This window comes from Aquarana catesbeiana, linkage group LG04, assembly GCF_042186555.1.
Source record: "Aquarana catesbeiana isolate 2022-GZ linkage group LG04, ASM4218655v1, whole genome shotgun sequence".
Classification (NCBI taxonomy): Eukaryota; Metazoa; Chordata; class Amphibia; order Anura; family Ranidae; genus Aquarana; species Aquarana catesbeiana.
The window spans coordinates 237,534,925-237,552,385 of NC_133327.1; the positions used below are offsets into that span (position 1 = coordinate 237,534,925).

General features: G+C 38.8%; 1 long non-coding RNA gene across 4 annotated transcripts in view; it reads left to right on the forward strand.

Annotated features, from left to right (window-relative positions):
- Positions 1 to 17,461, forward strand: part of LOC141139794 (uncharacterized) — a 1,361,894-nt gene that overhangs the window by 507,110 nt on the left and 837,323 nt on the right. For all 4 annotated transcript variants that reach the window (XR_012243807.1, XR_012243805.1, XR_012243810.1 and 1 more), the window contains one exon: positions 831 to 937. This is a non-coding gene — a long non-coding RNA (uncharacterized lncRNA). The remainder of the gene's footprint in view (positions 1 to 830; positions 938 to 17,461) is intronic.

A 17,461-nucleotide genomic window follows, 5' to 3' on the forward strand; every position in this document is an offset into this window, starting at 1 on the left:
GGAGATTACAAAGGTAGAACTCCCCGAAGACCTATGGGTATGTTTTCTTCACGGAATTGAGATGCCAATAAAACGTTATAAAAATTCACTAATACCACGCTTGATAAACGCTGCTAAAAGCTTAATTCCACTCCATTAGCAGAAAGTAGAGAGTCCAACAATAGGAGAATGGCGGAAGAAAGCTGAATAAAGATGTAAAATGGAACTTCTTCGAATTAGTGACTGGGTTGAGAGTGGATTAAGTGGGAAACTATGGGAAAGCTGGACAGAATTTAAAAAGAAGTAGTAGTATGCAGAGATGCTGGTTGTGGGAGGATCAGGGCCCAATTGAACAAGTAAGTAGGAAGAAATATAAGCTCAAGAAGGATTGTTGAGCAGGTTGGGGGGGATGAGGGATGGGGAGGGAGCGGTAGGGGTAATTAACTAACAATGTCCGAAATTTGGTCAATTTAATCTGTTTTATACAGTGTTTTCTGTTGTATGGAATTGTTGAAAAATTAACAAATATTATAAAAAAAAAAAAAAAAAAAGCATCTATGCATTGCATAGTCCTATTCCACACCTTAAAAAAAAAGGAACCTTGGGACTTTACTGGCTTCATTTCTATTTCTTGACACTCACTAAGCAGTGAAACCAAGCATGACAATACAAGTAGTTTTACTTTCAAAAACAAGTCACCAATATCAACACCCACTGGAAAGTTCCCCCTAAGCAGAACTTGCAAAGATTAATTGCAAGGAACGGTTATAAATTGTGTTGCACTATCGGTAAATTGCCTTGTGTTTACTAATATTCGAAAAAAAAAATCTCCAAACGTGCTTCTCTTTCAGATATCATACCAAAGTACTTAAAAGACAGCAACTTCCCATTTCTACACGTGGGAACGGAGTGGAGAAATGTCTTTACCATTTTGGATGGAAAAGATGGCTGCTGACAGGTCAGTCTAGGTTGGCAATTTCTGGTACTGTGTACTTTATTACACTTTGGGAAGTTACTGAATAAGATCATTCAGCTGTCAAAAATAAAATCTACCAGTGTAACTTTTAAGCAGATATATGTAAAATAATTTGTGCATACTGAGTACTCATAATAGCAGGTTACATGATCCTAAATTTATGTAAACAGAACAGAGAAAAGGGGTTCAGTGCCTATTAAGCACGACAAGGTGCTTAGCAAAATGTATTTACCATGTAGAATCTCTCATTGCAGCACTGAGCATGCTTTGTAAAAAAAAAAAATCTATGGCAATGGTGACTAAACCTGAACAAAGACCTTTTTTATTTAATTATTCATGGCCTTATTAGTTGCCTTGTGCAAGAATGAAAGCTACAGATGGCCTTGAAGGGTATCCCATGAAAGAAGAAAATCCACTTCTGTATCCTGAGCATCGCTCATGCATAATTGGGCACAAGTTGAAAAAAGAACTGTGAATTCTATTTGCAACAAAAGCATACCATTACATCTGTGGAACCCATGAAAGGGTAGGCTAAGACCATAAACCTCTGAAAGTTATCCTGTTAAAGCTGAATTTGAGGTATGGCTATCTTTGCATGGTTACATTGGTCCAGCTTGGACCAATACAGTTATGAGTGTGTCATACCTGGCTGATCCCCGTAAAAGTCAGAAATCAAAGCAAAGCTTTCTCAGATTGATTGAGGTGGAGAACCACCACTCCACCTTGTCTAATCAGAGAACACCTTGCATTCATTGAGAACATGCAAAGTGTTGTCAGAATGGTGACTGTCGAACGAGTGATCTCCTGTGTTGACTAAGCTGCAGGGCAGCCTAGTGGTGCCTACTACAGTGATTTACAGCTTCCACAGGGATCAGCCAGGAATGACACATACAGTTAAACTCATAGGTTTACACACCCTGGCAGAATTTATGATTTCTTGGCCAATTTTCAGAGAATATGAATGATAATACAAAAACATTTCTTTCACTCGTGGTTAAGGTTTGGCTGAAGCCATTATCACTCAACTGTGTTTACTCTTTTTAAATCATAATGACAACAGAAACTACCAAATGACACTGATCAAAAGTTTACATACCCTGGTGCTTTGAACACAAGTTGACACAAAGAGGTTTGAATGCCTATTAAATGTAACCATTTTCACCTATGATCTGTTTGCTTGTAATTAGTGTGTGTGTATAAAAGGTCAATGAGTTTCTGGACTCCTGACAGACCCTTGCATCTTTCATCCAGTACTGCACTGATATTTCTGGATTCTGAGTCATGGGGAAAGCAAAAGAATTGTCAAAGGATCTGCGGGAAAAGGTAGTTGAACTGTATAAAACAGGAAAGGGATATAAAAAGATATCCAAGGAATTGAGAATTCCAATCAGCAGTGTTCAAACTCTAATCAAGAAGTGGAAAATGAGGGGTTCTGTTGAAACTAAACCACGGTCAGGTAGACCAACTAAAATTTCAGCCATAACTGCCAGGAAAATTGTTTGGGATGCAAAGAAAAACCCACAAATAACTTTAGGTGAAATACAGGACTCTCTGAAAACATGTGGTGTGGCTGTTTCAAGATGCACAATAAGGAGGCACTTGAAGAAAGATGAGCTGCATGGTTGAGTCGCCAGAAGAAAGCCATCACTACTCAAATGTCACAAAGTATCCTGCTTATAATACGCCAAACAGCACAGAGACAAGCCTCAAACCTCTGGCACAAAGTAATTTGGAGTGATGAGATCAGAATTTTGCTTTTTGGCCACAACTATAAATGCAACATTTGGAGAGGAGTCAACAAGGCCTATGATGAAAGGTACACCATTCCTACTGTGATACACAGAGGTTGATCGCTGATGTTTTAGGGATGTGTGAGCTACAAAGGCACAGGAAATTTGGTCAAAATTGATGGCAAGATGAATGCAGTCTGTTATCAAAAAATACCGGAGGAACATTTGCATTCATCAGCCAGGAAGCTGCGCATGGGACGTATTTGGACATTCCAACATGACAATGATCCAAAACACAAGGCAAAGTCGACCTGTCATTGGCTACAGCAGAATAAAGCGAAGGTTCTGCAGTGGCCATCTCAATCTCCTGACCTCGATATCATTGAGTCACCCTGGGGAGATCTCAAACTTGCAGTTCATGCAAGACAGCCCGAGAATTTACAGGAACTGGAGGCTTTTTGCCAAGAGGAATGGGCAGCTTTACCATCTGAGAAGATAAAGAGCCTCATCCACAAATGACTTCAAGCTGTCATTGATGTTAAAGGGGGCATTACACGGTATTAGGAACTGTAAACTTTTGATCAGGGTCATTTGGGTAGTTTCTGCTGTGATTATGATTTAAAAAGAGTAAACACAGTTGATTGATAATAAATGGCTTCAGCCAAACACTAACCATGAGTGAAATAAAAGTTTATGTATTATCATTCATATTCTCTGAAAAATGGCCAAGAAAACATAAATTCTGCCAGTGTATGTAAATTATTGAGCACAACTGTATATACTTTACAATTGTCCAAGCTAGACTAATGTAACTATATAAAATGGTCATACCAGGAACCCAATCTTAAGAAAAATTAGGATGCAAAACAAAATTTGACTGTAACAAATCTAATAACCATTTTAGGCACTCTCCCCAGACTTTATAATACAAAAAGCAAGAATGTTCAGGAAGTTTATGATGAGAAATATAGAATATGCAAGCTATCATATAACCCTGAAATGTCATAAATCTTAAAGCCTTGTACGTGTTGTAGGAATGGCTTTTAAACTTTAACTGCAAAACAGCATATTCTCAAAGTAGTTAAAAAGATTGTGAGTGTCAATGAGCTTTTTTGAAGCCTTTAATTATGACCTGGACCAGTGATGGCGAACCTTTGCCCCCCTAGATGTTTTGGAACTACTTTCTCATGATGCTCAACTACACTGCAGAGTGCATGAGCTTCATGGGAAATGTAGTTCCAAAACATCTGGGGTACTAAGGCTTGCCATCACTGATCTAGACTAAGACAATCTTATCCCTCAAACAATATGAGATACGTCAGTTGTGAATAATATAGCAATATAGGCAACATGCAGCTGTTCCTTTGCACAAGCCGACTTTTTCTCACTTCTGTTCCTAGACCCAGCCCCCTGATGACAAAACCAGTGTGATCCAGCAATCAGAGGTGGGAATGGACAGGATATTGCTTTTAAACTTCCTACAGGATCTAAGAAAAGAAAGTGTCTATGTGCAGTCATGCATGCAGAATTGCTCTGCTGCTTCTATTTAGGAATTATAAGCCTAAGGCACATTTTTCACTAACCACTTTGTCACATTAAACTATACTAATATGTCCTAGTTAGATAGCCAAACTTTATATTTTAAGTACAGGTCAGCTTTAAAAAATTGATTTAAAGAACCCTTTTCTTAGTATTTGAATACATATCAAAAAGGGAGCATGTCAAAGTAGCATTTAGCAGACTTCAGCAGTCAATATATGATCTTCATCACCTGCACTACTAAAAGGTTCATCTATTCTAATGGAAAGCACTAACTTTCTATGTGAATTTCTGTACTTAACAGAGACTGCAAAATAAGTAGTCAGTAGCCTTTTCCACCCTGACAAATTTCAATTTTATCTGATCTAGGTGTCTCAACTTTAAGGTTATCTAGGTACCCCTACACTACCTGATCATCATCATCATAAGCTACCGTTACTGTCCACATTGTTTCCCAACACTTCCCATCATAATAACCTACCTTCACCTGCCTTTTAGCCTTTGTAATTTCTGCTCAAAATCTACTTTTCTACATTTTCAAAATGAATATAGTGCCATTAATGTGTTAGGTATTGTTCTGTGTTAATGTTGCGCTATTTTACATTTAGTTTTTCTGTCTTTTTGAGGCTACCTGTTCTTTTGATATTGCAAGTCAGGTCAGTACAAATATCAGCAAAATAATTTCATATATTGCTTTTTGGTATGGCAAGGTAGTACACATGAATAAAAAAAACATTATGCAAAGTGAAATAACCTTGGTTATTTAGTTAGAATTCACTTTACCAATGCCAGACCACCTTGTTTATTATACTGTTTTACTGAATAAACTGGATAGAATATTTACCATTGTGTAGACAACTATGTCTAAAATCTCTCTAAAGCTCAATCCTAACAATAGATGAATATTTCACAGACTTTTCCTTTACAAGCTGATGATAAGTTTTGATTTACAAGTTTTATTCTATCACTGCCCTGTCTTAAAATAACACATATGTCAGAAAAATAGACCTTTTCAATCTATTATACACATTTAATTCCAACTATGAAAAAGCCTACAAATGTGTATTTAGCCTTTAAAGGATTTTCCTTTCCTTGAGGCTATTCAAGCTTATTTTCCTCCTTTTTTTAAATTTCCCTGCATGGCGCTACTCCCCCGCCCCCATAGCACACATTTGAAGGTATGTGTTCCACAGCACTTTGTGGAATCTCATAGACTTTAGATTCCAGTACAGATAAAAGCCAATTAAAAAACCTACAAAACAGGCACATTGCTAAGCAGACAAGATCTTAAGATTATCAGGAGGCACTTTCAGTGTCTCTGATCTACTGCAGCCCTCATCTGTAAAGGAGGATGATAGAGTGAGAGGTTTGCGTACCTTTCCTCTCATTAAATGGTCTTGCTGTGCCGCTCCGAACACCTGCACTATTACGCTCCTTTCTTGGATTGCTTTTAATAAGAAAAAATTAACAAAGTAAAATTTGTTGACAGTTGTGCACAGTCTCCTCAGCAGGCGCTCTCCCTCTCTGCTGTCACGGTCCTCATGCTCATTTCTGCAGGTGCTAAATACACGCTGACAAGAACATATGTTACTAATCTTAACCTCTTCACTGCCAGATGGGCCCTCTCACTATAAAGGCTTCCTTTGTTAAGTGCCCGACAAATGCACATTAAGATAATCCTAATTCACGCTAAGTGTGTATTTATTATGTTTGCTAATTACTTTATTTCACGGCTGGCATAGAGTGCAAATGGTTTAAAAAATGACTTTGTTTACTAATAGAAAAATATGAACATGCTACATGTGAGATATGGTTTTAAATGTGTTATTCTATTTTAATAAACTTGGGTCCCGATTTAGAAGCACATTTTTGTTGTGGCACCAGATGTGTCAAAATATGGCAGCCTCCTTTATTTTACCGTCTGCCACTTGTAAAGCAAAGCAAATGCAAACTTTCCTTTATCACACTGAAATAATATCTTTGAAGGGTAAATCTATTGTGTGAACACAATTCCTCCATAAAGCACCTAGTTGTATACATGGTACTTTTTAACACTTTAGATTAATATCTGGGACATTATTTTCTTTCTTTGAATGTATATCATCCATATACAGATATTTTGTCAGCTTCACCTGATTTGGGCTCAATCTCTAGATGCCCAATATACATAAATGGCCAATTCTCTGCAAAGTTACCATTTGGCACCTTGGTAAAAGAATTTAAAAAGAAGACAAATATAAATACAAACACATTTTTGGAGAGATAACCACTGATTATCAAATATCTTCCCTGTTTGTTATTTTTAAAGATGTCTGGTGCGATTTTTAAAGATGTCTCTTGAGTGTGATACTCACACTCAAGAGTAATTGTATTGAAGCAACTCTTTCACTATCATTTGAAACTAAGACCACCCTGGAAAAGAACAAAGATGAATACCTTTCCGGCAGGCAGTGTTTTGAAACTTTGCTGTATTGTAGATTTATGACCACTACTGATATAAGCCACTTCTGATTGTGTTGAATATCTTGTCCCCTGCCGTGTGCTGTAAGGATGTAGGAGCCAACAGGAAGAACCAAAAATGTGTAGCGGTGACCAGGCATTCGATACACCTAGCAGTGGAGATCAGTAATACAAAAATTTTAAGACACTACCTACTGGAAAGGTAAGTATTTATCTTCCAATTTTACAGGGTAGTTTCAGATTGATTTTCTGTAGTTAGCAACAGCTGAGCATTAAAAAGTTAAAAACAGATCCATACATGTATGTCTAGCTACCTGTATTAGCCTCTCTAATGTATTGAAATTTGAAGAAAATTTCCTATTAATTCCTTACTTTCCAGCCTCTCTGCTCCTCCCCTGATTTTCATTTGGCTTAGGTTCTACTGCTCCCTGCACAGCAAGTGCATCTGGGGGAGGGTTGTGTCAGCTAGTTGGCTTCCACCCAGTTCTCTTGTTTGGGTGGCCAAGCTGCACTATTCCATTGGCCGCTTTGATGTAGGAGACTGGGCCAAATACTGTCATTGGTTGTGAAGGGGTGGCGGGCTGAACCATGGAAATGCTGTCCTGTCTGGTCATCTGCATTTTACCAACCATTGATGTTTTACAACCTGGCCGCCTGAATACTGATGATCTATTAAAAGGCAGAGGGAGTGGAATAGTAAATAGATGCACGCTCTTCCCCTGATTATCTAGTAATGGCTCTTGTCTCATGGAAGTGCCTGGTTCCTGAGACTAGTACTCTGGCTGGACAGTGGTGAGGGAGGGGGGTACGCTGTCGACCTTGCTATCTCAGCAATAACACAACATAGGCAGACGGGGTGAAGCGATGCGTGTACTTTCTCATCCAAGGGACAGGAGCAACAAATAAAATGTTTGGAGAGAATTTTTTTAAAAATGCACCTCAATGATCTTATAATGCTAGTCGCTCTATAATATTTCATTAAATAATCATCTCTCCATATCATAACATCTAAAATATTTGTTTTCTGAAGCTTGCTAAATGGACATCAATCATATGGTATAAACCATGCCAGTGTGTTACAGCTGATCAGAAAGAAACAAAAGGAGAGGAGCGCCACTAAGTAAAAAGGTTTATTACAATTGACAAGATAAAAAGTAACCACTTACATATAAAAACACAACGGTGCAGCCTGTGACGTCAATGACTAGGAACAACACAACGCCTTACGGACCTTGCGCACGCTCAGAAACGCGTTGTGTTGTTCCTAGTCATTGACGTCACAGGCTGCTTCCTCGGGTTGGCTGCTCCGCTCCTCTGCAGGACTGGCTGTGTTCTGTCTCGGCTCCCCGCCGAATTGCAGCATGGATTTGGGGCATTCCTGGGAACCGGCTCTCTTCATATCACTCTCTCCTGATATACATCATCTCACCTAGAGCACCGTTGTGTTTTTATATGTAAGTGGCTACTTTTTATCTTGTCAATTGTAATAAACCTTTTTAGTTAGTGGCGCTCTTCTCCTTTTGTTTCTCTTTAATGGGTTTGAGCTGACTTCACTCCAGAGAAGAGGCCCTTCGTGAATAGCCCTATACTGTGCCGAACAAGAAATTCCCTTATCCGGTGTCTTTCAACAAATTGTTTTCTTCCATGAACTTCCCTTGAACTATGGACTTTTCCAGTATTTGATAATTTTATAATTAGCATTTTTTATGGAACACCCGGATTAATTCAGCATTACCATACCATACTGGACTTCTGATTTAATTTATCGCATTTTGCTTCATTAGCTCTGAGCGCCAATATATATATTTTTTATTCATGTTACAGTTGATCAGTTGCTCATTACCAGATCACCACAACTGTTTTGAACTATTTGTATTTTATTTGTGTTTTTTCTTTACTAGGTAAATTATGTATTTACATATCACATCAATTTTGTAAAAATACAATTACATTCAAATACTTAGGTTATTTACCCATTACCCAGTATCCATCAATCATTGAAAAAGTCAATTCCCAACTGACCACACAGGTTATCCTATCCTCTATTAAAAATAGTAGGATTTGATATGCCAGTCCACCAGTGATTATAACGATTATACAGTTCCTCATGTATTATATGTAGTATATATTTAAGGTTTTTATTTTATTTTAGTAGATAACCAATATATGTATAATAGCTAAATCTTTTCTTTATGATTGTCATAACAGCCTTTTTTATTAAAATGTGAGACCTGCAACTTTCCAAAAGGGTAGAAAATATGACCCACTGACAATGGATTTAAACTTCACTTCTGAGCAAATACTAAGGCCAACAACCACTGAGAATGGGATAAGGCTGCAACTGGTAAAGCAAAGTCAGCAGTTGAAACATGAAAAACGATGCAGTCCAGCTTATAATGCCTGCATGCAGTTTCTGTTGTTGCTCTCCTCTTTTAAACTGCAATCAACGCTCTCTTCCCACACCTGGTTTCTGTATCTGCATGGAGAAAATCTATTCCTTTTAGTCCGGCCATCCTGTGAGATACCAGGAAGATTGAAGCACCTAGTGGAATCAAGGCATGAGATTTTATTTTCTCCTTACAGTAGAATCCATCTTCTGATGGGCCTGCAGTGCCCTTAGCTGTCATTGTGGAAATTGTTCTGGTCATCTGTGACCTAAAAAACAAACTTCCAAATAGCAAGTCTTCAATGGGGTTTTTAGACATGGCAGGTTTACCTAATTAGTTTATTCAGATTTCATACAGCTCATACTCTGGGATAAGGCACAATTAAAATCAATTCTGCTTTACACACTGTAAATACAGTATACATACCACTAGACTATGTGCAAATATTTAAACAGATTTTTTGTTATTATTTACTTTATTTTACTTTGGGTTTCTTTGACTGGCAGTTTGAAATGTAGACAGTAGGGGGTGCTGTGGGAACTAGCTCTCTCAGACTACTAGTAATTGCAGAAAAATAAAGATACAGCCAACTGTTCAGGTAGAGGAAACATCTTTCTTTTCTTTGTATCTTGTTTACTTGCTTCTATTTGATTCTTTATTATCTGCTGCCCTAGATCTATAACCTAGTTGCAGAATCCTTAAATAATTTAAGATTTATTGCTTACCTTCTTTTTATTAAACATTGAACAAAATAAAAGAATAGTAGAGCTGTTGCATATACTGACCAGTAAGATCTGTGACCTCATTTGGGGTTGATTTACTAAAGGAAAATAGGCTGCAAGTGAAGTTGTACTTTGCATGTACACTTTCCACAAGGCTTAGAGAATGTGATGAAATCATGTACATGGAAAATTAAGATAAAAACAGCATTTTGAACATAATTGGATGATTGAAACCAGCAGAACTTCACCTTATTCACTACGCTCTGGGGACAATTCCCTTGCAAAGTGCTGCTTCCCTTGCAAAGTGAAACATCTATTTGCCTTTAGTAAAGCAACCCCTTTATTTCAAAGACTGTGACCTTATTGGTCTTTAAGGGAAATAACTCCAATGTTTTTTACTTTTTTTTTATCCAGTTTTCTAAAAATGGCTAACTTTTTTGAACAATGGGTAAGCTATGTGTACAATGTTCCTTATTTGGCTTTAAATTACCTAGTTTGAGTTAAAGGAAAAAATAAATATTTAAATACACCGTTACCTAAATGTTATTTTATATAATAGTAAAAAATAAATATTCCCAAATACTAAGCTTTACAACCTTCAGGTAATACTCAAAAATATTTTTACAACTATTCTTTATAGCTAGAAAAGAGCAAATGTTTTTTCATATAAAAATAATATACTGAATCTATGGGAAGTGCTAAAGAAAACATTACATCAGGGGTCAAAATTTCAAGTCCTGAGCTACTAGCCAGGCCTTACTTACCACCGGTTGCCCCACCCAGCCCCTACAATGCCCGCCCCTAATCCCGCCCCTAAACACTCCCTCATAAATGATCTCATGAAATGACACTTAAATGTTTTATGCAGAATTAAGTTACAAAAATGAATATTAGCAACAACTTTATCAGTGCCCATCAGTGCAGCCTCACCTGTGCCCATCAGTGCAGCCTCACCTGTGCCCATCAGTGCAGCCCCTCCTGTGCCCATCAGTGCAGCCCCCCCGTGTACATCAGTGCAACCCCCGTGCCCATCAGTGCAGCCCCCCGTGTCCATCAGCGCAGCCCCCCGTGTCCATCAGTGCAAAGCCCCGTGTCCATCAGTGCAGCCCCATCTGTACCCATCAGTGTAACCTCACCTGTGCCCATCAGTGCAGCCCCACCTGTGTCCAATACAGCATGACCTGTGCCCATCAATACAGCATGACCCATGCCCATCAATACAGCGTGACCTGTGCCCAATGCAGCCTCACCTGTTCCCAGTACAGCATGACCCTTTCCCAATGCAGCGTGACCTGTGCCCAATGCAGCCTGATCTGTGCCCAATGCAGCCTGACCTGTGCCCAATGCAACATGACATGTGCCCAATGCCACCTGACCTGTGCCCAATACAGCGTGACCTGTGCCCAATGCAGCCTCTCCTGTGCCTGATACAGCCTCACCTGTGCCCAATACCGTGTGACCCGTGCCCAATACAGCCACACCTGTGCAGAGGAAAAGGCTCACCATCTAGATCAGCAGAGAGCGGGATTTCCCACTGTAATAGCTTTCATTTGAATTCTCTGTGTTCCCGGGGCTCACCGTCACATATCCCCACCTCTTGGTCCAACGCCTTTGATGACATCACACGTTCCGCATTGGACTGGTGTTCTGTCTATCAAAGGCACCGGGCCAAGAGATGGGGCTATGTGACGGTGAGCCCCGGGAACACGGGAAATTCTAATAAAAGCTATTACAGTGGGCAATCCCGCTCTCTGCTAATCCAGACAGCTCGCCTCTTCTTCTCTCTCTTCCCCTGGCTGGGAGAACGTGCTGGCGGTGCTCATCCCCCCGCTCTGAGGCAGCCCCACGATCACCAACTGCCATTATCCACTCGCACAATGCGAGTATGTGAGTGGAAAATTTGAGGGCTGCTTACATCCTACTCAATCGTAGTAGTATTCAGTGATTGCCCCACTATTATAGACCAGTGGAGTTAGGATTATAATGATGGATATGTTGTGTGTTCTAGGACCTTGGTCATCGGTATTCAGGTGGCCAAGTTGCATTGTCACCCATAGAGGCCCCAAGGGGGGAACTATCAGGTATTTTTTTTCTATGCGACACTTCTTCTAAATATTAATTTTAAGTGAACTAGTCTTTTAAGATATTCAGTACTGCTGTAATTTAATCAAGTTGGTGCCAGTCACTTTTTATTGTTTTCTATTGAATGATTAAACCAAGTAACAATGATAGAATGGGTATAGCCAATGAAAGTTTCTTTTAATCACACACCCCAGTTACTAATGGAGTGAGAATCCTTAATTTGTAGCTTTTCACAATATAAAAACATGGGAACTTTTGCTTGACAAGATTTAACCATTGTTAGATTTTCTTACAAAAAAAGGAGACCTAATATTTTTCCTCTGAACACAAAGGAACCCAGAAGACCAATTTGTATTTTTTTTAACGTTTTTTCCTACAAAAAATAAAAAATAAATGTTAAAACAGGTTAATGTGTGTGTGTAGCAATATACTTTTAAAATTCCCACAATTCCTCATTAGAGCAGAAAATCTTAGACAGCCCTTGGGTGCTGCTTCAAACGGTGGCTCGTTTTTCATCTTTTTTTTAGGGACTCTTCATTCAAGGTTATTTGGATCAGCATGGTGGGAAATCTACATATTTATAGCCCATCAGCCTTAGATTGGGGCAGAATTCATTTGCCTGGGCTAGTATCTTTTGCACCAGATAGAGCACTTTTTTTATTTTATTTATTTTTTAATTTGCTTAAAGTAGAATTTTAAAGTAGAACTATGACCTACCATTGAAAACATATTCTGCATCATTTAATTATTATTATTATTCTTTTTTTAAAATTCCATTATTTTGTCAGGTTTAATATAATATACATAGTAGAAAAAAACTGTTTAGGTGCTTTAAACTAAACCCAGCTGTAAGAGCTTTGCAAAATGTAAAAATAAGTATGTGTACAAACACCGCTGATCTCTGTTTTCCCCTTCTGCTCAGACCATAGAGCCGTGACTGACGTCCAGCAGCCCTCTTCTCTCACTCCAGTGCTCACTGGAGTGTTAGGTTGTGGTGGGGGCGGGAGGAATTGGCTCAGGCTCTCAATGGATCACTGAGAGGCTGAGCCAGGTGCCAGTCCAAGCATCTGGGTGGATCTTGACCATATGGTTATGATCTTCCCTGATTCTGGACCAACTGTGTGATGTTAGTGGGATTTAGTCCGCTACTAGCTAAAAACAGGTCACAGGAGTACAGAATGAATTGTGATGCATAGGAGAGGTATGGCTAAAAAAGCTTTGGCCATACTTTCTCCTTTAAGCTCAAATGGGGTGAAATGCGTCAGCCAGGTATGGCCTAAAATGTCCTTTTTTTATTTTTAGAAACTTGAGTTTCCCTGGATGAATCCAGACATTTGCTTTAGATGCGGCTTTGCTACCCTTTGCAAAATCTACTTTACAGCATTTATTATTGTTGTCATTCTGAATTTGTTTTTTGTTTTTTAAATATTGTAATTGTTTTTCTTCTAAACTGAACTGGGTAAGAAATCATTTGGAATTCTTCCTAATCCAAAAGAAGTCCACCCAAAATTTGCATGGTATATTTTGCTACTTAATCCTGTAGTTTTATATATATCATGCAATATTTATTTTATTTAAATGTTAAAGTAGAGCTCCAGCCAAAATGTTTTTTTTCACTTTAATATAAATGACATATGGTAACTTTCTAGCAGGTCTTTATCACTATCTGTATCCCCATGGGGAGATTTCCCTCTACTGCTTTTGTGTCATTGAAAAATAGAAATGAAGAGAATATCTGTAACAGGGACGCAGATACTGAAGCAATGCAATCATTTTTATTAGTAGAGCGTTTAGTATGAAAAGGGTTAAAACCATTTGATAATGTTTATTGAGATTTTCTTACTTGCTGTTTTGCCATCTGAATGTTGTGAGAAGGCTCACTAATTAGGACATACAGTGGATATAAAAATTCTACACACCCCTGTTAAAATGTCAAGTTTCTATAATTTAAAAAAATGAGACAAAGATAAATCATTGCAGAACTCTTTCCACCTTTTAACATGACCTATAAACTGTACAACTCAATTGATAACAAATTGAAATCTTTTAGCCGGGGACAAAAAATAATAAACTAAAATAATGTGGTTGCATAAGTGTGCACACCCTCTTATAACTGGGGATGTAACTGTGTTCAGAATTAAGCAATCACATTCAAACTTATATTAAATAGGAGTCAGTACACACCTGCCATCACTTAAAGTGCCTCTGAAATAACCCCACATAAAGTTCAGCTGTTCTAGTAGGTCTTTCCTAAAATTTTCTTGGTCGCATCCTACAGCAAAAGCCATGGACTGCAGAGAGCTTCCAAAGCATCAGAGGGATCTCATTGTTAAAAGGTATCAGTCAAGAGAAGGGTACAAAAGAATGTCCAAGGCAATAAATATACCATGGAACACAGTGAAGACAGTCATCATCAAGTGGAGAAAATATGGCACAATAGTGACTTTACCAAGAACTGGACGTCCCTCCAAAATTGATGAAAAGATAAGAAGAAAACTGGTCAGGGAGGCTGCCAAGAGGCCTAGAGTAACATTAAAGGAGCTGCAGGAATATCTGCCAAGTACTGGCTGTGTGGCACATGTGACAACACATATTCTTCATATGTCTGGGCTATGGGGTAGAGTGGCAAGACGGAAGCCTTTTCTTAAAAAGAAAAACAACTTTTGTAAAAACAAATCCGAAGTCTCCCTGTCATGTACCTGGGTGTCTTTGAACCCGGGATGTTCCTGGTCCCACAGCTGCAGTCTTACCTGTTGTGCCTCGGAGGAGCTTTGGGGTTATTGCAATGTTCTCCCAGCTTGATGCATTGCCTTGGACTCACTAGCCCCACCTGCTGCCAGCTGCGGACAATGTACTATCAAGCAGCCCATAAATAGCAGCACTTCTTGTTACTCAGTGCCTGTTTGTTTGGGATTCCTGGGTGTATTAATGGCTCTGTGATTTTTGACTACTGTGTATTGAACCTATGCCTGAATTCTTGACCATTCTCCAGCCTTCTGATTTGGTACTTCACTGCCAGCTTGTGTATGACCTCCGCCCCGGCCTGACCATTCTTTGGATTTCGATTTTGTTCCGCTTTGCCTGATCTGCTGCCGACTTGTCCTCCCTGACTACATTTTCATCTGAATCCTCAGCATACAAGCTCCACTTTGGACACTACCTACCACAGGTATCTTACATTAAAAATGGGCCACAATGGCAGTGGACCCTGCTGAGATTGTTAAGACGATTTTGTGTCAGGGACAATTGATTGGAGCTCATGAACACCATCTTTCTTCTCTGGACGCCAAGTTAGATGAACTTTGTGCTATGCTTAAATCTTGGTTGCCTGGTCCCTCTGCACCAGTCCAGAGTCCAGCTCCTACTCCTGCTCCAATCCAACCCACCTCTTCTGTGCCACCCAAACTTCCCTTGCCTGAAAAGTTTGGTGGTGATACTGAGGACTGCAGAGGTTTTTTTTTAAATCTTTGCCATTTGCATTTCTGCAACAACCCTGGGACTTTTAGCACTTCATCTGCCAAAGTGACTTTTGTAATTTCCTTGTTAAAGGGGAAGGCCCTGGCCTGGGTCTCTCCTTACCTGGAACACAATTATCCTGTGCTGCAAGACGCTGACAAATTTCTTTTTTTTTTTTTTCTTTTTTTTTTTTTTTGCCACTCAGCTGATTATGTAGAGACCAAAATCAGCTTAGCCATTCATATATGTCTCTTTCTCATTTTCACATCACTGTGGCTACTCTTCAAGTCGGTACAGAAAAAAAAAAAAGGTCACATGAAAACCCCATGATCGACTTATCAATCCCGACCTTTTTTCCTTCCCCCTTACAAAACCTTAAAATTCTTCCTTTATTATGTTGTCTCTCTCTTTCACAACCCGTATTATATATATCTATAACCCCTACCCTCTCCCCCCCACCCCCATCCCTTGTGCATTACCCCTTCCTTCAATAACTCGGCTAGATCCTAATTTTCTCTGCATAACTCCAAGATTTTTTAAACTCCCTCCAACACTTCCATTTATCCTTTTCCACCTCCCTCTTTTCTTCCTTGTTACTGTACATCCGGTCCATGATATAAGTTTCCTCCACGGCATTTATCCACTCCCATATCTGTGGGCTTTCTTTTGCCAGCCAATTTTTAGGAATTAACTTTTTTGCTGCATTTAATAAATGTGGTACCAGGGAAGCCTTATATTGTTTCTCATTCCCTTAAATGCCATGGAAGAGCACCATCCATGGATCTTCTTTTACCTCCGTTTCAGTAATTTCTTTAATAATTGCTAAAATCTTTTCCCAATACTTTTGAATAATCGGACATTTCCACCATAGACATGCCATTGTGCCCACCTCCTTACACCCCCGCCAACAGTCTGTCGACTTCCCTTTTTGATATTTGCTAGTCCTGTCTGGTGTTGCGTACCACCTCGCTAAGCATTTATAGTTCATCTCAGCTGTTTTTATATCCACTGCCGAGCTGTGGGCAAGGTCCAAATTTTTTCTAATAGTGCTTAAATCTTTTTGTGTCCCCAATTCCCTTTCCCATTGTTTGATAAATGTAGGTACCTCTGTTCCTTCCTCTGTCAGTAGCATTTTATATAATTTTGAGATAGTATTTTTTGTGTTTTCTGAGATGCACAGCTTTTCTAGCGCCGTCAATTCATCTCCTGATCTTATTGGCTGTGGTAATTTCTTCACAAAAAGTTCTAGTTACGCGTACCTCCATGCATCAATCACCCATACTTCTGTGTTTTGTTTTAACTCTTGTAGTGCCATCATTTTTCCTTTATTTATAATCTCTCTAAGTTCAACCTTGTCTTTTTTTATCCAATTCCCTCCTATACTTGTTTTCCCTGGTGCAAAATACTCATTATCTTTTAATCTTAATAAAGGTGAGTTATATGTCTTATTTAATTGCTTATATGTTACATCCCACATCTTTAGTACCACCCGTGTCAACAAATGTGTTTTTTCGTCTATCATTCTTTGGTGAGGAGGGTTCCAAATAATGGCTCCTAACTGTGCCTTACTATAACATTTTTCTATATTTACCATCTTTTTCCTTGATTGTCCCTTGCCCATTTTATTGCTCTTGATAGGATTATTGCTTTGTAGTATTTTTGAATATCAGGGACTGCCAGACCCCCTCTTTCTTTATCTTGTTTTAACGTCTTTAAAGACACTCTCGGCTTTGTATTTTTCCATATGGTGTTTGTTAATATTGATTTTAGCTTTCTAATATAATACTGTGGTAATCTGATTGGTAACATTTGGAATTTGTATGTAATCTTTGGAAGAAAAGTCATTTTTATAGCATTTATACGCCCCATCCAGGATATTGGTCTAATCTGAAGCTTTTTTCCCTCCTTCTTAATTTCATCCAGTAGGGGGATGTAATTCCTTTTGTATATCTTCTCCAGGGAATTGGCTAGTTTTATTCCCAAGTATTTTATCTCTCTTTTCCATGTAAATTGAAATTCCCTCTTCAACTTTTCCTCTTCTAGTTTACCCACATTTATATTCAAAATTTCAGATTTTCCATATTAATTTTGAAATTTGCTATCTCGCCGTATTGTTTGAGCGTTCTAATC